The sequence below is a fragment of the Nymphaea colorata genome, chromosome 6 (genome assembly GCF_008831285.2).
Source record: "Nymphaea colorata isolate Beijing-Zhang1983 chromosome 6, ASM883128v2, whole genome shotgun sequence".
Classification (NCBI taxonomy): domain Eukaryota; kingdom Viridiplantae; phylum Streptophyta; class Magnoliopsida; order Nymphaeales; family Nymphaeaceae; genus Nymphaea; species Nymphaea colorata.
The window spans coordinates 15031910-15049931 of NC_045143.1; the positions used below are offsets into that span (position 1 = coordinate 15031910).

An 18022-nucleotide genomic window follows, 5' to 3' on the forward strand; every position below is an offset into this window, starting at 1 on the left:
AGTAGAAAGCCAGCAGTTTGAGGATTGTTTGTAGCTGGATTTATACTGGCTTGTTTAATGTTCTAAGGGTCAAACATGTTCTTCGCTGGGATGATACTGGCATTTCCCAGATTTTTTATACTTGGACATGGCTCATGGCCACCTCCCAACATCTCTCATTTGCCATGAAATCAGCTTGATTTGCTCCCATTATTTGGGCTTTCCATTGCTTCCTACGAGGTTCTTCGTTCAGGGTCTTCCCTTTGTATATCATGTTCATTATTATGAGATTTTTCCACTTGGGGCTTTTCTATTTGTTATCATATTTACTACGGTGATGTTTTCCCCATTTCATGTTGTCCCTTCATCATCACAAATAATGAACACCCATATGTACAACATGCTTTCTGAAAAGGTCTTTGGTGATTTCTTTTGTCAAATAACAAAAAATTTAATGTATGGTTTTCACTTTTCACTATCGAATTCCACTAGAAATAATAAATACATATTTCAAAGATGCATCAATAGTATTCTACAAAAACTTTACATACTTGCTATCAAATTATGCAAAAATTATTAGAATCATCAAGACATTGTACTGAATAAATTTCACAGACCATAAAACATTATGCAAATATGCATAAATTTCTTATCTTTTTCTTTGCACTTTCACTTGTAAGTTCAACCAAAAAATGGTTGAATAAGTCTTTCTTTTTATATGCCTCAAGCGACTCATATTTTACAATAATTAGACCATTTATTAGGTTTAAGCCCTTATACTATTGCATTCATAAACATCAACAAATTTAACTTTTGGTACGTTAGACACAACACTAATCCTTCAATGCAACTTTCACCCAAATTTTAACTTTTAAATTTCCACTTTCATAAGTCTTCCATATCTTAAAATAATACTATAAACATGTTTAAATATCTCTGCAAAAAAAATTAATTTTTCACATTTCAGTATGTTTTCTCACCTGTTAACGTTGATTTGAATTTTGAAAGATACAATAACAGCTTTTCAAATTATAGTAGTGAAAAATAATACCAACTTTTCATTAATTTCAGCCTTGTTATTTATCAAATCATAAAAACCTTCTTTTCATTTTTTGCCTATATGTGTATTATATGATAACTTAGTTATTTTTTTATATTTAATTGATAAAGTACTTACTGCACAATGAAACAGTATATTCAGGGAATTTTTAAGTAGTTAATTATCATCCATATATTCTGTGTCCTAAGTCAATGAGTCTCTTATTGACTCATAGTTTTTTCTCTTTCCACAACGTAATAATATGCGCAACGACTCATAGATATTTTTATGAAATCATGGACGCTGAACTTTTCAATAGTTATTCAAAATTATTTGCTTTTACCATCTACATATATTTTATTGTGAACTCTTTATTACAATAACCTCTTTATTGCAATACGTGGCTTCCTTTATTTGCAAGACGCTCTTCCAAATACAGTTCCTTTTAGTCAAGTTGTCTGCATATTTTCAGCACATAATATTTTGTACCCTTGAAAGTTTAACAAAATGTCAAATTAGGGAATAATTTATACGCCATTCATATTTTCTCATACTTTTCAATAGATGGAACACAATTGTTACATTCATACTCATTGATCATTTCCACTGAATTCATGCTACTTGTTTATGAAGATAATGTACATACATGACTACATTTTTATAGCAAATTTCATTTGAAAAACAATGTGTAGAACAAATCAGATGCATTCAAGATGGAAATGTATCAGTAATTAACTAACTACCAAATTCAAGAAATTTGAAAAGTCACCTAGCAAATTTCCATATGAAGTGTGGTACTACAACACATAATTCAAAGTTGCTCAAAAATATGAATCATATAAAAAAAATACATCCCAATAGCAAATTTTACTTCAACAAAAATATGCAAGAAGAAACTAAGTATATCATCTTTATGCGGCGTCTCCTTTTTTTTTTCCTTTGGCTATATTTTGCATGGCAGTTGTACGATGAAAATCTTGATAGAATGCCATCTACTAACTATCCCATCATAAGGACCTATAAAACGTACATCAACCAAATATTAAATGTAGTATATCTTAGCGGGAATGCAACAAAATCTACGAAGACTAATTGAACCATGTTTTAGTAGTTGCTTTCCTATCTTACGCCCAAATGTTAATTTTTGCAAGAGAAACGCACATATAGGAGCTTCAAAACTCACAGTCATAGAGGGAAGGGTTCAAGCACGATATACCCTGGGTTCTCTCCTTCCATGTTCATGGGAAACAAGTGAAAGGTGGTGTAGCACATATATTCAAAGAGAAAAAGCTGAAACTGTCACCAATGAAATTAGTAACATAAACTAGATAAGAAATAAATAGTGTGACAAGTGACATATATAATGAGGGTAAACATGTCACTTCAAACAAGTCCTTTGTGTGTTCAGGCCTGCATTTTCCAAATGCATCATGTGGTCCCATAGACTATCTCAAACTAAAAATTTAGAGTTTCTTTTAGAAAAGCTGGAAACTAGGTTTGACAAAGGATCGACTGGTGAATTCAACAACCATAGGCTTTCTAGATATCCGTCTTGCAAGAAGTAGAATACACAAGATGATTCAACATCGAAACTTCATTTCGACTACCACATGAGTGCAGGGTGCTGGTGCCAGTGCGGGTGCAGATGCAAGTGCGGAACATCACAAAAACTTGAATGCCGGGAGCTATATATATATAGTTGTTTCTTAGCTTAATTTGTCTCTTTCTTTTACTTTTATTACTGCACATAAAGGAAGAGAGGGAGAGAGAACAAAACAAAAAGAATGCAAAAATTTTGAACATGAATAAGAGATGGTGTGGTTTGGGACTTTGGGTGCATGCCGGAGCCGCACCCTCGTCATGTCTTGGGTGCATGCCGGAGCCGCACCCTCGTCATGTCAACATGGGACCTGCCCCTTTTTTGAAGAGTCCATGTGACAAAGCATATAGAGATATAGTTATCAACATCAGCCAGGCATTAGATGAGCAATGTACTTCCTCCATAGGCACATAATGATTCAGTTCTACATTTCTAACCAAATTCAGTGTTGTACGTATCACACGATACGAGGTCGTATCGTATAGTTTGTAAAGTACGATACGCTACACCCCCGTATCGTAAAAAGGGGGTGTATCATGCCTGTATGCCCCACCCTCGTCATGTCAACATGGGATCTGCCCCTTTTTTGAAGAGTCCATGTGACAAAGCATATAGAGATATAGTCATCAACATCAGCCAGGCATTAGATGAGCAATGTACTTCCTCCATAGGCACATAATGATTCAGTTCTACATTTCTAACCAAATTCAGTGTTGTACGTATTGCACAATACGAGGCCGTATCGTATCGTTTGTAAAGTACGATACGCTACACCCCCATATCGTAAAAAGGGGGTGTATCATGCCTGTATGCCCCGTATTGTACGATACGGGCTGATTTCGAAGAAAAGGGGCCCGAACCCCTTTTTTCCTGAGTTTCTTTTATAAAAACCCACCCCTTCTTCATTTCTAACCTAGAGACTGTGCCGCCTTTGAGGGAAATCATTGATTTCCGTCGTGAAATCAGCGATTTTCACCGTGAAATCACTGATTCAACCATTGATGTGTACGTGGGTGGCTGATTTTCGTTGAGAGAAAAGGGGGTTTTTTTTATTTCTTCTCCATAAGGTATGAAATCAATATTTTTTACCATATATTCATATATTTTTACCGTAGATTAAAAGATTTCGATTTTTTTTCATTAAGTTTACCGTAGGTTTTTGTTTTTCTGTAAAGATATGGCATGGTCTGATCCCACATGGCAACGGTGCGAAAGGGTGAAGGAGAATGACCGGCTAAAACTCCTGTTAGAATATGTTGCTGTGGGAACCGGGTCCATTCCTGGACCCGGTTCTATGGGGCGCGGGTACCGAGGCGGGCTCGGTACCCTAGGCGGCTCCTCCTCTCTCCCTCTTTATATTGTCACTTGTGTTTAGTGTTGAATTAAGTGAAATATAATTTTCTCTCTCCTAGGGTTGCGGTGAGCACCTAGGTCAGAGCCTCCCCGTGGTTTTTCACCTCTTTCTGAGGTTTTCCACGTAGATTGTGTGTTCGTTCTCCACTCTCTCTCTCTTTGTGGTTCGTGTTTCTACATGGTATCAGAGCCAGCGGAGTTGGAGAAGCGTTTTTTCCGAGAATCGTCAAGTTTTTTCGTCGCCCGACGCCGTTGAAGTTCCGGCGCCGCTGCTGCCCTTGTGACGTCGCCCTGCTCTGCCGCCGCTGTCCTTTGTTCCGCCGCCGCCGTTCTCTGTTCCGGCGCCGCTGCTGCCCTTGTGACGTCGCCCTGCTCTGCCGCCGTTGTCCTTTGTTCCGCCGCCGCCGTCCTCTGTTCCGCCGTCCTCTTTTGTGCCTCCGCGGTCCTCCGTTCGGCCCGTTCTTTGTTTCTGCCACCGTGAGTGGCCTCTGTGTTGCGCCGTCGCCTGCTTTCCGTTGCCGCTGCCTCATTCCCGCCGCCGTCGCCGCTGCCTCCTTCCCGTCGCCGTTGCCTCATTCCCGCTGCTGTGCCTCTTGTTGTTGCGTGCTTATTTGTGATGGCAGAAGCGATGGGGACTCAAAAAGATGCCGTTCTTGACACGGGCAGTGCCTCCAAGACTGAGAACGTGCCGATCCAGGTCACCTCCATCCGTCTGACCAAGGACAATTACCTATCTTGGTCTGCCGCTCTCGAGATTGGGATTACTAGCCGTGGGCGTCTCTCTTACATCACTGGCGACAAACCTGCGCCCATCAAATCTGATCCTCAATGGGCGACGTGGGCGTTGGAGGACAGCCAAGTGAAGGTGTGGATTATCAGCTCCGTGTCATCCGATATCCAGCCCCTCATTCTGCGGAAGCCGACCTCTTTTGATATGTGGACTGTGCTTGCAAAGATGTATGGTCGCAAGAAGAGACATCTGCGCACTTATCAGATTAAACGCAGTATTTACTCTCTGACACAGGGTGATTTGTCTGTTGCTGCCTTCTATGCTGCCCTGAAGACCAAATGGGAGGAGCTAGATTATCATGTGACTGATGAGTGGACGTGCGGTTCAGATCATTCCCTCTACTGGGAAAAGGAATGGATGGACCGTAAGTTTCTGTTTCTGGGAGGCCTGCGGGATGAATTTGAGTCTATTCGTAGCCAGATTCTTAATGGTGCTGAGATTCCGGGGATAGAGGAAGTATATGCTCGTGTTGAGTCTGAAGAACAACGTCGCCAGGTGATGCATCTTGACACCGGTCATGGCCCTTCTGCCTTTGTCAGCCGTGCCGCAGGGACTGGGCAGCGTCCTGCCCGACATTGCACTCATTGCCACAAGTTGGGGCATTCGGTGGATTTCTGTTGGGATCTTCATCCCGAGAAGAGACTGGTCAGAGGTCGTCCTCCCTCTGGCAAGCGTAGCCCTTCTGTGTCTGATTCCAGTCAGAGCAATTCTTCTAGTGGTGCAAAGTCCAAGTTGTCCCCTGCTCAACTCAAGGAGCTACAGGCGTACATCAGCCGTCTATCTACTAACCCTGAGGAGTCCTCCACGTCTGAAGGGGCTCAGCTAGCCCAAGCCCTCGTTGCCTCGACTGATCAAGGTAACTCTTCTCTTGGTGATTGGATTGTTGATAGTGGAGCCACTCACCACATGACAGGGGACTCTAAACTCTTTCAAGAATATCAACTTTCCTCTGGCAAGCAACGCGTGTCTATGGCAGATGGGTCTTCTATCTCTGTGGCTGGGAAAGGGAGCTTGTCCCTGTTGAACAAATACCGTCTCCACAATGCCCTGCATGTTCCAAATATTCCTGTGAACTTACTCTCTGTCAGCAGTATTACTAAAGAATTAAACTGTAATCTGATTTTCTCTGCTGATCATTGTTCCCTGCAGGAATTGGTGACGGGAAAGAAGATTGGGATTAGTTCGGTTACTGATGGGCTCTACAGGCTGTCGGTACAAGTTGCTTCAGCATTGATTTCTGCCACGAGTGGTCACTTGTCTGGTGTGAACGATAGATCTACTGTTCTGCGATGGCACGAGCGACTTGGACATCTCCCCTTCCAGTTAATAAAGAAGTTGTTTCCTCATTTGTTTGCTTCTGTCTCCATTGACTCCTTCGCTTGTGAAGTGTGTCAATTGGCTAAACATGTCAGGGCTTCGTACCCTATTTCTTTGAATAAAACCACTCATCCGTTTGCCTTAGTTCATTCCGATGTTTGGGGTCCTTCTGGAGTACCCACGTGTGGTGGTTGTCACTATTTTTTGACGCTTATTGATGATTACTCTAGATGTACGTTCGTGTACTTGTTGCGAGAACGTAGTGAGGTTCCAGCAGTTGTGAAAAACTTTGTTGCCTTTGTTGAGACTCAATTCCATACTACTGTTCAAGCTTTCCGTACGGATAATGCAAGGGAATATGTCTCCCAATCCCTTGATGAATTCTTGAAAGGCAAGGGTATTGTTCATGAAACCTCTTGTAGTTATACACCTCCTCAAAATGGTATAGCTGAACGTAAAAATCGTCATCTATTGAATGTTACCCGGGCCATTATGTTCCAACGTCATGTCCCGAAGCGGTATTGGGGTGATGCACTTCTCACTAGTGCACATCTCATTAACCGTATGCCTACTAGGGTGTTGGATGGTCAGTCTCCTTATTCTACCCTGTGGCCCACTCAGAATCCGTGGCCTCTTACTCCTCGTGTCTTTGGGTGCAGTTGTTTTGTGCATAATCATAGCCCTACTCTCAAAAAACTTGATCCCCGGTCTATTAAAGGAGTTTTCTTGGGGTACTCTTCCACTCAAAAGGGGTATAAATGTGTGGATCCCACTACTTCCAAAGTGTATGTTTCGAGGGATGTCACATTTCATGAACATGAGTCGTATTTTTCGGTGAATCCTCTTCAGGGGGAGTGTCTTGGGAACAAAGGGGAAGAGTATTCCTCTAACCAGCTGATTCAGTTTATGGAGTTTTTGGATTACAAGGTTAGTCCCAGTGTGATTGACACGGTCACGGTCAGTAATGAGAAGGGCAGCCATATGGAAGGGGTCACGGTGGATGCTCAGCCCACTGTTGCCCGGGATCACTTGTTTGGCCAGGTTTATGTCAGAAAGGAGAAAGCTACAGTGGAAGATGTTGGTGATGAGGATAGAACCAATCCCAATCCTGTGATCTCCTCGGATGACCCAAGTCCATCGAATGAAGAGCTCCCCATTGCTTTGCGCAAAGGCACCAGGTCATGTACTTCTCACCCTATTCAGACATTTGTTTCTTATGCTAAGCTCAGTACAAATTACAAATGTTTTATCACAACCTTATCCAAAGTTGTTATTCCCAGGTCGGTGGATGATGCTAAGGATGATCCCAAGTGGTTACATGCTATGACAGAGGAGATGGGTGCGTTAGCTAAGAACAAAACATGGGAAGTTGTTGATATCCCTAAAGGGACACACTTAGTTGGCTCTAAGTGGGTTTACAACGTGAAGTACAAACCTGATGGCACTGTAGATCGATATAAAGCTCGTTTGGTTGCAAAGGGGTTCAGCCAGAAGTATGGGATCGACTATCTTGAGACCTTTGCCCCTGTTGCAAAGTTGAAGACCGTGAGGGTTATTCTTGCTCTTGCTGTGCACAGGAAGTGGCGCATGGACCAGCTTGATGTTAAAAATGCGTTCTTGAACGGCCATCTGGAGGAAGAAGTCTATATGAGCATGCCTCCCAGGTATGTTCAAGAGGGAAAATGTTGTCACCTCAAGAAAGCTTTGTATGGCTTGAAGCAGTCGCCTAGAGCTTGGTTTGAGAGACTAAGGATCGTTATGAAGTCTACTGGGTACAAGCAAGGAAATGGAGATCATACCCTATTCATAAAGCAGAGAGATGGTCTGGTGAGTCTTCTCCTTGTCTACGTTGATGATATGATTGTCACTGGCAGTGATGAAGAAGAAAACAGAAAGATGAAGGAGAGATTAGCTAAAGAATTCGACCTCAAGGATCTGGGTAAGCTGAGATACTTTCTGGGGATAGAGATTGCTCGATCAGAGACAGGGCTGGTTATGAATCAAAGGAAGTACACTCTTGACTTACTAAAGGAGACAGGTAAACTTGGTTGTAGGCCCTATCTTACTCCTATAGAGTCGGGAACTAAGATAAGTATCAAGACGGGCACTATTCTGGATGAGGAAGGAAAAGGGCGATATCAGAGGCTAGTAGGTAAGCTTATCTATCTTACTCTAACTCGCCCTGATATCACGTATGCGGTAAATGTGCTAAGTCAATTTATGCATGCTCCCACGGATTGTCACTGGAAGAGTGCAGAAAGTGTGTTGGGATATCTAAAGAATGACCCAGGAAAAGGACTGCTGTATACTCGACAAGACAAACTTACTATTGAGGGCTACTCAGATGCAGATTGGGCAAGTTGCACTGACACAAGGAGGTCTACTACAGGGTATTGTATCTTTCTTGGAGGTAACCTAGTTGTTTGGAGAAGTAAGAGGCAAGAAGTATGTTCGAGGTCTAGTGCTGAGGCTGAGTACAGGGCTGTTGCAATGGGGGTTACAGAGATGCTGTGGCTGAAGATTCTTTTGACTGATATTGGTGTGGAACTGGGAGATAAAATGAAGATGTACTGTGACAACAAGTCTGCGATTAATCTTGCCAATAATCCAGTTCTACATGACAGGACCAAACATGTGGAGATTGACCGCCATTTTATCCGGGAACGCATAGACTCAAAGGAGCTGATTCTGCCATATATGAAGTCTGAAGATCAAGTTGCAGACGTCCTAACTAAAGGGCTTTGTACTACTTCATTCGAAAAGAATGTTAGCAAGCTTGGCATGTTTGACATGTATGCCAAGCTTGAGGGGGAGTGTTAGAATATGTTGCTGTGGGAACCGGGTCCATTCCTGGACCCGGTTCTATGGGGCGCGGGTACCGAGGCGGGCTCGGTACCCTAGGCGGCTCCTCCTCTCTCCCTCTTTATATTGTCACTTGTGTTTAGTGTTGAATTAAGTGAAATATAATTTTCTATCTCCTAGGGTTGCGGTGAGCACCTAGGTCAGAGCCTCCCCGTGGTTTTTCACCTCTTTCTGAGGTTTTCTACGTAGATTGTGTGTTCGTTCTCCACTCTCTCTCTCTTTGTGGTTCGTGTTTCTACAACTCCAATGCAGCTTTTGTGAGAATACATTTTCAAGTAAGATTATTAAAATGAAACACCATTTGGTAGGAACATCCAAAGGTAGCTCCATGCGTTGGAAAACCAAACAAACCTTTGCCTCCACTTGTACGTCAACAATGTTTACATATGCTTAATGTTTTACATCAAAAAAAAGTAAAAAAACAAATGGAAGAGGCAGATGAAGGCTATAATGAGCCTTGGGAAGATGAACAAGAAGAAGAAGCTTAGGAAAATGTTGAACATGATGAATATGACAACACTCTAAGAACATAAATGGAGAGCTCAAGAGGTAGAGGGAAAGGAATCATGTATGAAGGAGGTCGATGTGGCTCATCTAGAAGGAAGAGAAGAGGTACACCAGATATTAGGGGTGGTCATCGACCTGGTGGTAGAGTTCTCAGTGGTAGGTCTAGTGTTGGTTATATTAAAAACTTTTTTCCCTTCATCTACTGGCCCAAGTTGTTAGCCCTAGATTCGTGCTGCTATGACATCTAAAGATATGCTACATCAGGCACAAATGACGATAGCAAAATGGTTTTATGATGCATGTATTCTCTTTAATGCAGCTAATTCCTTTCAGTTCCAAGCTATGGCAGATGCAATTGCTTCTATAGGCCCCGAATTCAAAATGTCATCATATAATCAATTGAAGTGCAAATTACGGTGAAAGAAGTATCGAAAAATTGCAATCAGTTGAAATTATGTTGGAAGGAAACATGTTGCTCCATTGTCTCAGATGCATGGACCGATACACGGTCAAGAACACTTGTGAATTTTCTTGTTTATTGATCTAAAGGTACAATGTTCTTGAAATCTCATGATTTGTCTGATGTTCCTAAGACTGCTAAGAATTTGTTCAATGTTTTTGATAATGTCGTACAAGAGGTTGGACCTACAAACATTGTACAATTTATTACAGATAATGCTACAAATTATAGAGCTGCAGGGGATATGTTATTTCAAAAGTATAGAACATTTTATTGGAGTCCATGTGTCACTCATTGTGTTAATCTAATGCTTCAAGATTTTAGTGAGATGCATAATATGAAATCAGTTGTTGATCAATGCCAAGAGATTACAAAAGTTATCTACAATCATGCATATGTATTGAGTTTAATGAGAAAATTTACAAAAGGAGTTGAATTAATACGACCTACACAAACTAGATTTGTCATAACTGTATTAACTGTGCAGAGTATAGTGAAACAAATAACTCCGTTGAGGCAGATGTTCTCTAGTGAAGAAGAATGGGCTGCATATCCACATGCTCATAAAAGAAATTCTTCTTTAGTTGTGGATATTATATTTAATAACGAATTTTGGGAATCATGTGTAAAGCTATTGAAGGTCTGTGTTCCATTAGTTAAAGTTCTCAGGTTAGCTGACAGCGAGGATAGGTCTTACATAGGATACTTATATGAGGCTATGGATAAAGCAAAAGAAGCAATTCGAGACAACTTGAAAATGAAGAAAAAATTATATATGCCCATATGGAAGAGTATAGATAAAAGGTGGACTGGACAACTTCATCAACCTCTTCATGAAGCAGCTTACTATCTAAATCCTGCAATTAGATTTTCTATTACATTTAAGATGGACAGAGAAGTCACGCATGGTTTGTTAAATTGTATTGAAATGTTAATGACAGATACTTGAGTACAAGATGTTGTGCACAATGAGTTGGATCTATATGTTAGTGGATGCAAAAGGAATTGGAGTGTTTTCCAATATATCTACAACAAGAGAAGGAATAAGATTGAACATAAAAGGTTGAATGACCTTGTCTTTGTTCGATATAATTTGAGGTTGAAACAAAGGTAATAGCTTAATATTTATAGTTGTTTACAATATATTTATATATAATTATCTATTAACAAGTTTTTTCTTGTTTAACATAAATAATTACAAAAAGCATCAACAAGAAAGCACACATCTCAGTTTGATCCTATCAGCTTAGAAATCTTTGAAGATCTAGAACCATGGATTGAAGAAGAACCAACTATAATATTTGATGATGAAGATCTTCAATGCTTCAACCTTGAACATGAAGCAACAAAATTTGTTGATGAAGGAGAGCCTGCTGGATATGTTGGTGAGGATCTTCAAATTCATGAAGATGAAGATGAAGAAGAAGATGGAGATGAGGATGAGAATGAAGATGATGAAGATTATGAATGAGAGTCGAGAGTGCTTTAATTTTATATTGGCATTGAACATTTTCACAATTTCATTATCATCTTGTGATGTAATACATAACATTTAAAACTTGTAGCAGATGCATCCATTCCCTTCAATGCAACAAACTCTTATCATTTCAACATATAGCAGATGTGATTGCTAGTGCAGGTCGAGGGTATAAAATGCCCTCGTTTCATAAATTGCGAAGTAAAATTCTCAACAATGTAGTTAGAGATGTCAAGGCATATTGTGATGAACTAAAATTGAGCTGGAAAGCTACAGGATGCAGTGTAATGGCAGATGGGTGGACAGACATCAAGAACAGAACATTGGCAAACTTCCTTGCATATTGCCCTCTTGGTACTATGTTCTTAAAATCTGTTGATTTGTCTGATACTCCTAAGACTGCTGATGTTTTGTTTGAGATTTTTGATAAAGTTATACAAGAAGTTGGGCCTCAAAATGTCGTACAATTTATCACTGATAATGCAACAAATTATAAAGCTGCAGATGAAATGTTAGCAGCACGATATATGACATTTTATTGGAGTCCATGTGCTGCTCACTGTGTAAATCTTATGCTTCAGGATCTTGGTGAAAGAGATGATATGAAGTTGACAGTTCATAGATGACAAGAAATCACGAAGTTTATTTATAATCAAGCAAAAAACTCCTCTCAGGCAGATGTTTTCAAGTGATGATTAGGCTACATATCCACAATCCTATAAAAGAAAGGTTACGACAGTTGTGGATACCATCTTCGATGCTGACTTTTGGGAATCATGTGTGCAGTTATTGAAGATTTGTGTACCTCTAGTGAAAGTCCTCATATTAGTTGATAGTGAAGATAGACCTTCTATTGGATATTTATATGAGTCTATGAACAGAACCAAGGAGACCATTAGAGATAATATGAAGGGAAAAAAGAAGTTGTACATGCCTATATGAAAGATTATAGATGAAAGGTGGTCTGGACAACTTCATCCTTCATGCAACAGCCTATTATCTAAATCCTGCTATTAGATATCTTCCCACTTTTAAGAAGGACAGAGAAGTCGAGTATGGCATGTTGGATTGTATTGAGGTATTAGTAAGTGATAATAAAAAACAAGACGCTATCCATATGTCGATCAACAAATATGATACGGCTTCTGGTATCATGGCGAGAGACACAGCAGTTCAATGCAGCACAACTATGCGTCTAGGTATTAGAAAAAGAGACTTGATACTTTTTGTTGTTTAGCTTCTATTCTACCTTCTCATATATTTATTTTATCTCATTTTTACTTCTCATCTGTTATTAGATTTGTGGTGGAAAAGGTTTGGGCATGATTGCCCAGAATTAAGGAAGCTTGCAATTAGAATCCTCAGCCAAACATGTAGTGCAACTGGATGTGAAAGAAATTGGAGTGTATTTCAGCACATCCACAGTAAGAAGAGGAATAGGCTGGAACATAAAAGGTTGAATGACCTTGTTTTCGTTCGTTATAATATGAAGTTGAGACAAAGGTAAACATTTGTTATATAAAATAGCAAATTCTAATATATATTTTAATTTCTCACAATTTGTTAAATTTTTCTCTTGTTAGGCAACTAGAAACAACATCTATGAGGAAGCATCACACTCAATATGATCCTATCAACATTGACCATTCTGATATATTAGATTCTTGGGTTGAAGAAGAACCATCTGCAATACTTGATGAGGATGATCTTGATTTTTTGAACCTTGAAGGAGCAGCAGAGATTATTGAAGAAGGAGAGGCTAGGGAGCAATGGAATGTTGGTGACATTCCATTTGCAACAGAGGGGATAGAAGAAGCACTTAATGAAGAAAATGAAGATGATGATGCAGATGACGATTGATGAGGCTTTTTGTTGAATCATGAAATAAGATAACTATGTCTATATGTTTTGACTTCTGAACTTATGAATTGTGATGTAATCGAATACTCTTCAGCTGCTTAGTATGTTATTTTGATTTTTGAATGTTTGATTTCTTATTTTGGAATGTGTTGTTCATATTCATACTTCATAGTTCATACTTCATATACATGAATGATGAATGTTCCTTTAAATACATTTTTCTTGATTTTTTCTGATTTTTGCTTGCTTTTTCGGATTTTTTTAGAATTGTTCTGATTTTTTTCTATTTTTATAATTTTTTAATATTTTTTACAAATTAAAAAATTAATTTTACGATACGTTACGATACGTTACGATACATTTACGATATGTTACGATAGGGCATATAGGTCGGCCCGACCGATACGCGATACGATACGGCAGTGATAACATTGCTTATATTATGTGCAATTATATTATATAATTTTTGTTCTTTAAGTACAGACTGTAGTACTTTAATTACATATCTTATATCAATGGGAAGGTGAAAAGTCACATTCTTTTCAAATTAAATCCTGTAATTTTATTATACACTGTTATATACCATATATACTTATATTATGTGCACTTATTATATAATTTATGTTCTTTAACTACATATTGTTGTACTTTAATTACATATTCTATACCAACTCATCAAGAGGAAATTCCCGCCATACGTTAAGTACATATTCTATAAAACCAATGAATTTCTATATAAATCTTATGTGCTCTAAAACATATTTTGTGGAACCTGTGCCAGCCTTCTTACCCATGTTAAAACCTACGTTTATTGTAAAAAGACCACCAGTTTCTCGTTTAATGCATGCCTAGTAATCAGAGAAATACGTGCAGACCTCACTTTTGCAACCTGAATACAATTTATTTTCTCATTTGTGAGGGTGTTTTGTGTGTTATATTTATATTATATGTTATATGTACAATCTGTTGTAAACTTGTAATGTATATTATATGTACTGATTTGATATGATTTTTGTTTGAAATGATTCAAGTGAAATAGTCTATAACGTGTATAACTGAAATAGTCTATAAGCATTTTCCAGCATCAACTACAACAGAACATCACAGTTTTCCAGTATGTAAACAAGCTGGAAATGTATTGTTAATCTGTCATGTAAACAAAAAAAGAACAGTTTTTCATGTTTTACTTTTTGGCTTTACTTACAAAGTATAATCATTCAATTAGAACAAAACAGAACAGTTTTTCAAGTTTTACTTGGCATAGAAGCTTACAGTTCAGTCAGTAAGTACATAATTTTATTATGTAATGGTTAACATAACTAAAAAAAAACAAAAAAAAAAAAAGGTTACCTTTTTTGCCTAGGGGCGCCTAGTCCCACCTAGGCGCTGCTTGGGCACCTTGACAACTAAGAGAGAGCAACTAGACAGCCTTTTTGTTGGCCAAACTAGCTTCAACCAATGATAAGAAGCACCTAGAAAACTAAGCATCTGGACTAGAGGCCTGACTGTGCCTTTTTTGTATTTGAAAAATTAAGGGAACTGGTAAAGGTCTGCCAAACCGCAGCTTCCAAGCCCAAGGGAGAAAAGAAAACCTTCATTATTTTTGGGATAACAAGAAGCCCTCCAATAAAGGGCCCACTAAATGAGCAGAACTTTTAATTTCTGGCAAGCACCTCTACGGAACAGAACTGCATAGCCGAGGATATTCTCTAGGTTCTTCACTCCTAACACCTTCCCAACTATCGTCACCCTCTATCTTCTAGCAATGTGCTGAACAAGAATTTGATTGACCTCTTGGAGAAAGGATGAAAACTGAAAAGAGCAGAGTTGGAGGAAATTGGTAAAGAATGATGGGTCCTTAGAAATTAGAATGAAACAGGCTCGCAAGTGAAATGTTAAAAAGGGGGCTCAGAGAACTAGAGAACTTAGCTCGAAGCACACGGGGCAAATACATGTAACATTATCATGGTCCCACCTTGAACATCCAGGTGGTTTATTGTCTTAAAGCCTAAAGGAGCCACATAAGCAAGAACAGCAGAAGCATCAAAAGGTTTGGGGTTGAAGACGTCCCTTGCAAATTCAGGAGAAACAAATATTTTTTCCTGTAGTGAAAAATCCAATATCCAGGCAACAAGGATGGTACCGGTTGGACGTAAGCAACTGAACTGAATGGCATTTAATCGGTTAACCCGGTACAATAGCTCTCTCTCTCTCTCTCTCTCTCTCTCTCTCTCCATCGGCGTTTTTATTGTGAGGATGATAGGTTTTATATTACTGTTTTTACAAATGAAAGCGCCTTCAATGCCTTGTTAGCAATGTTACGGAAATCGGATCGAATCTGGAAGCCTAACGATTCAGCGGACAGATGAATCGGATCGGAATTAGAATACTTCATAAATCGAATTGACCAAAAATGCCCTGTAATTTAGAAATAAAATTGAGAAAATGAATATCAGGAAAAAAAAAGAGGACAATTTTAAAAAATAACAAAAAAGCATAGACAGTCTAGAAAAATTAAAAGATGATCGTTTTCATGTTCAGTTTGCATGAAACACATATTAAACGCAAAAACAGCTGCACAAAGAGCGAACGACATTTTATTTATTGAAGAATGTGTTGCTTACGAAGCCCATAAAACTCACCGTAACAAGAGAACATGCTTATTGTCCATCCATAAAGCACCAGAATTTCTTCCCTCTGAAATTGAACAATTACGACGCTCACAATGTGCAAGAGAAGAATAAAGCAAGAAACAATAACGATGAGGTGGACTAACATCAATAAAAAGGAACGGAAGTAACAAGAAGCTCTAGTACCCAAAATCGTCACCAAATGAATCCAAAATCAGAAGGAGAGGAAAGAGGAACAGGCCGAGACGAGGAACAGGACGCCGGACAGCGGCAGATAGCAGAGCCGCCCGGTGCGGACGACGGACGCTGGTTGCTCATGAATTAGCAACAGCAATGACGGTCCAGAGAAAACCCGTTCGGGGTATCGGTGGGCTTTTAAAGTCTTCAAGGGTAAAACAGGCAATTTAGCCTGAAGCGGCCAAGTCATGCTGGCCTCGGAGAGATCCCGACAAAGGAGAATCTCCTGACACCTGTAAGCTTCTGAATCAAAAACTGAAACGACTCGACTTCTGGCCGATTCGAGGCACCCTTAATATCAGTGTGTCTTGACATTTGTCTTATGAAAAGGGTGGGATTTTTGCGCGCTATTTCATGTTTCCTTTAAAATAGGAGATGATGCACCTTAATGGCACCAAAATTTTAGAAGCGAAAAGAATAAACCCAAAAGAGGAGATTTTTCACAACGTTTTCTTATTTGAAAATATCATCTATTTATCAAAATTTAATTAAGATACATTATTGAAGATATAAGCTTTATTACATTATTTTTAAAAAATAAAAATGACCATCGAATACTAATAAAAAATAATCGAGCAGGTATCATTTAAAATAAAATTGAAATCTTAAAATTAAATACGGTTTATATTTTGGCAAGATTTAAAAGACAGCGTATACATAAAACATTTAATAGTAGCTCCTTGTGCACCATCAAAAATTTTATTCACCCCCACAACATAACAAGCAGTCAAGGGACTTTTAATAAAAAATGTACTCAAATGAAAATGTTTCAAGAAAAATGCAGCCACCCATTTAATGATGCCTTTCAAGGAAAGAAGGTACATGAATAGATGTCCGTTTTCTTGGCCCTTGAATGAAGCCATGCTCTTTTCAAAAAGAAAAAATAAGACAATGTTGAAAACTCGGACGACACTTAAATTTTAGAGGAGCATTCATGCTCAGTACTACTAATTTTTTTAGCTGTGAAGTTGCCCATCCCGAGCCAAACGTCGCTTCGTCCGCTGGACTGCATCTAAAGAGACAACAATAAACAGGGCTCTAGTCGAAATTACTGCGCAAATCCCATGAATAAAATGCATCAGTCGCACATATAGAAAGGTGGCCATGGGTCATATCCCTCGAACCTTGCCTGTCAAGTAATGTTGATTGACGAGGTTAAAAACCTGAGCTCTGAGATACACAAGTTCTTTTACAGACAAACACAAAGTTGTAATAAAAGTTTACAGTCAGTAACCTTACTAAGATTTGGAATGCTTAGATTAGATGACCTCTTCTGTTTTGTTCATAACAATTTCGTAAACGAAAAAGGTTAAACATTTCTCAATAAAACTACGGGCCAAAACATGACAACCCATTAAATAGCAGTTGACGCATCTCATCCGACTGTATACGGAAAGATGCCGAGGATGAAATTTCTTTTTGAAGGAAAAAAAACCCTCCACTTCCAGAGAAAGAAACAGTTAGCATGGTTACGACACCACTGCATAGTCAATCACGTTTGCCAAGAACTAGAAAAATGAAGTGAAAAGGATCTAGTTCTGGCCACTGAATTGTGAGAAAAATTGGTCAAACGAACCAGACGGATTTCAGAGAGGTTTATATGTTACAAATTGGCAGGGTTCAGGAAGGATATAGTAAAGTGGCAGGAAGGAAAGAAGGAAAGATGAGGAAGTGCAAAGGCATTTAATGTAAGAAAAAAAATTCAAATTTTTTGGGTTTCATCAGACTCATTTGAATATTTTCCAGATTTACCCCAATATCATAATATTCACTGCCGGGCACTTGTATATACATTTTATACACAACTACCTATCATAGAGATCATCAAACATATACCTTTTCCAAGTTATCCCTATAGTTATGACAAATTCTGTTTTTACTATATCTACAAATAAACATAAGGCATCTAAT

The 18022-nt window shown here is 38.9% G+C and overlaps 1 protein-coding gene across 23 annotated transcripts in view; it reads right to left on the reverse strand.

Moving 5' to 3' along the window:
• Positions 1 to 1707: 1707 nt before the first annotated feature.
• The window catches only part of LOC116255843 (histone-lysine N-methyltransferase ATXR7), a 44794-nt gene continuing 28479 nt past the window's right edge, over positions 1708 to 18022 (reverse strand). For 17 of the 23 annotated variants that reach the window (XM_050078337.1, XM_050078336.1, XM_050078338.1 and 14 more), the window contains 2 exons: positions 15887 to 15941; positions 1708 to 2035 (listed from right to left, as the gene is read on the reverse strand). The gene's annotated coding sequence lies outside the window, so the exon portion shown is untranslated. Of the gene's footprint in view, positions 2036 to 2201; positions 2315 to 15886; positions 15942 to 16890; positions 17241 to 18022 lie in introns of those variants that run through there. The other 6 variants (XM_031631902.2, XM_031631898.2, XM_050078323.1 and 3 more) reach the window with 3 other exon arrangements.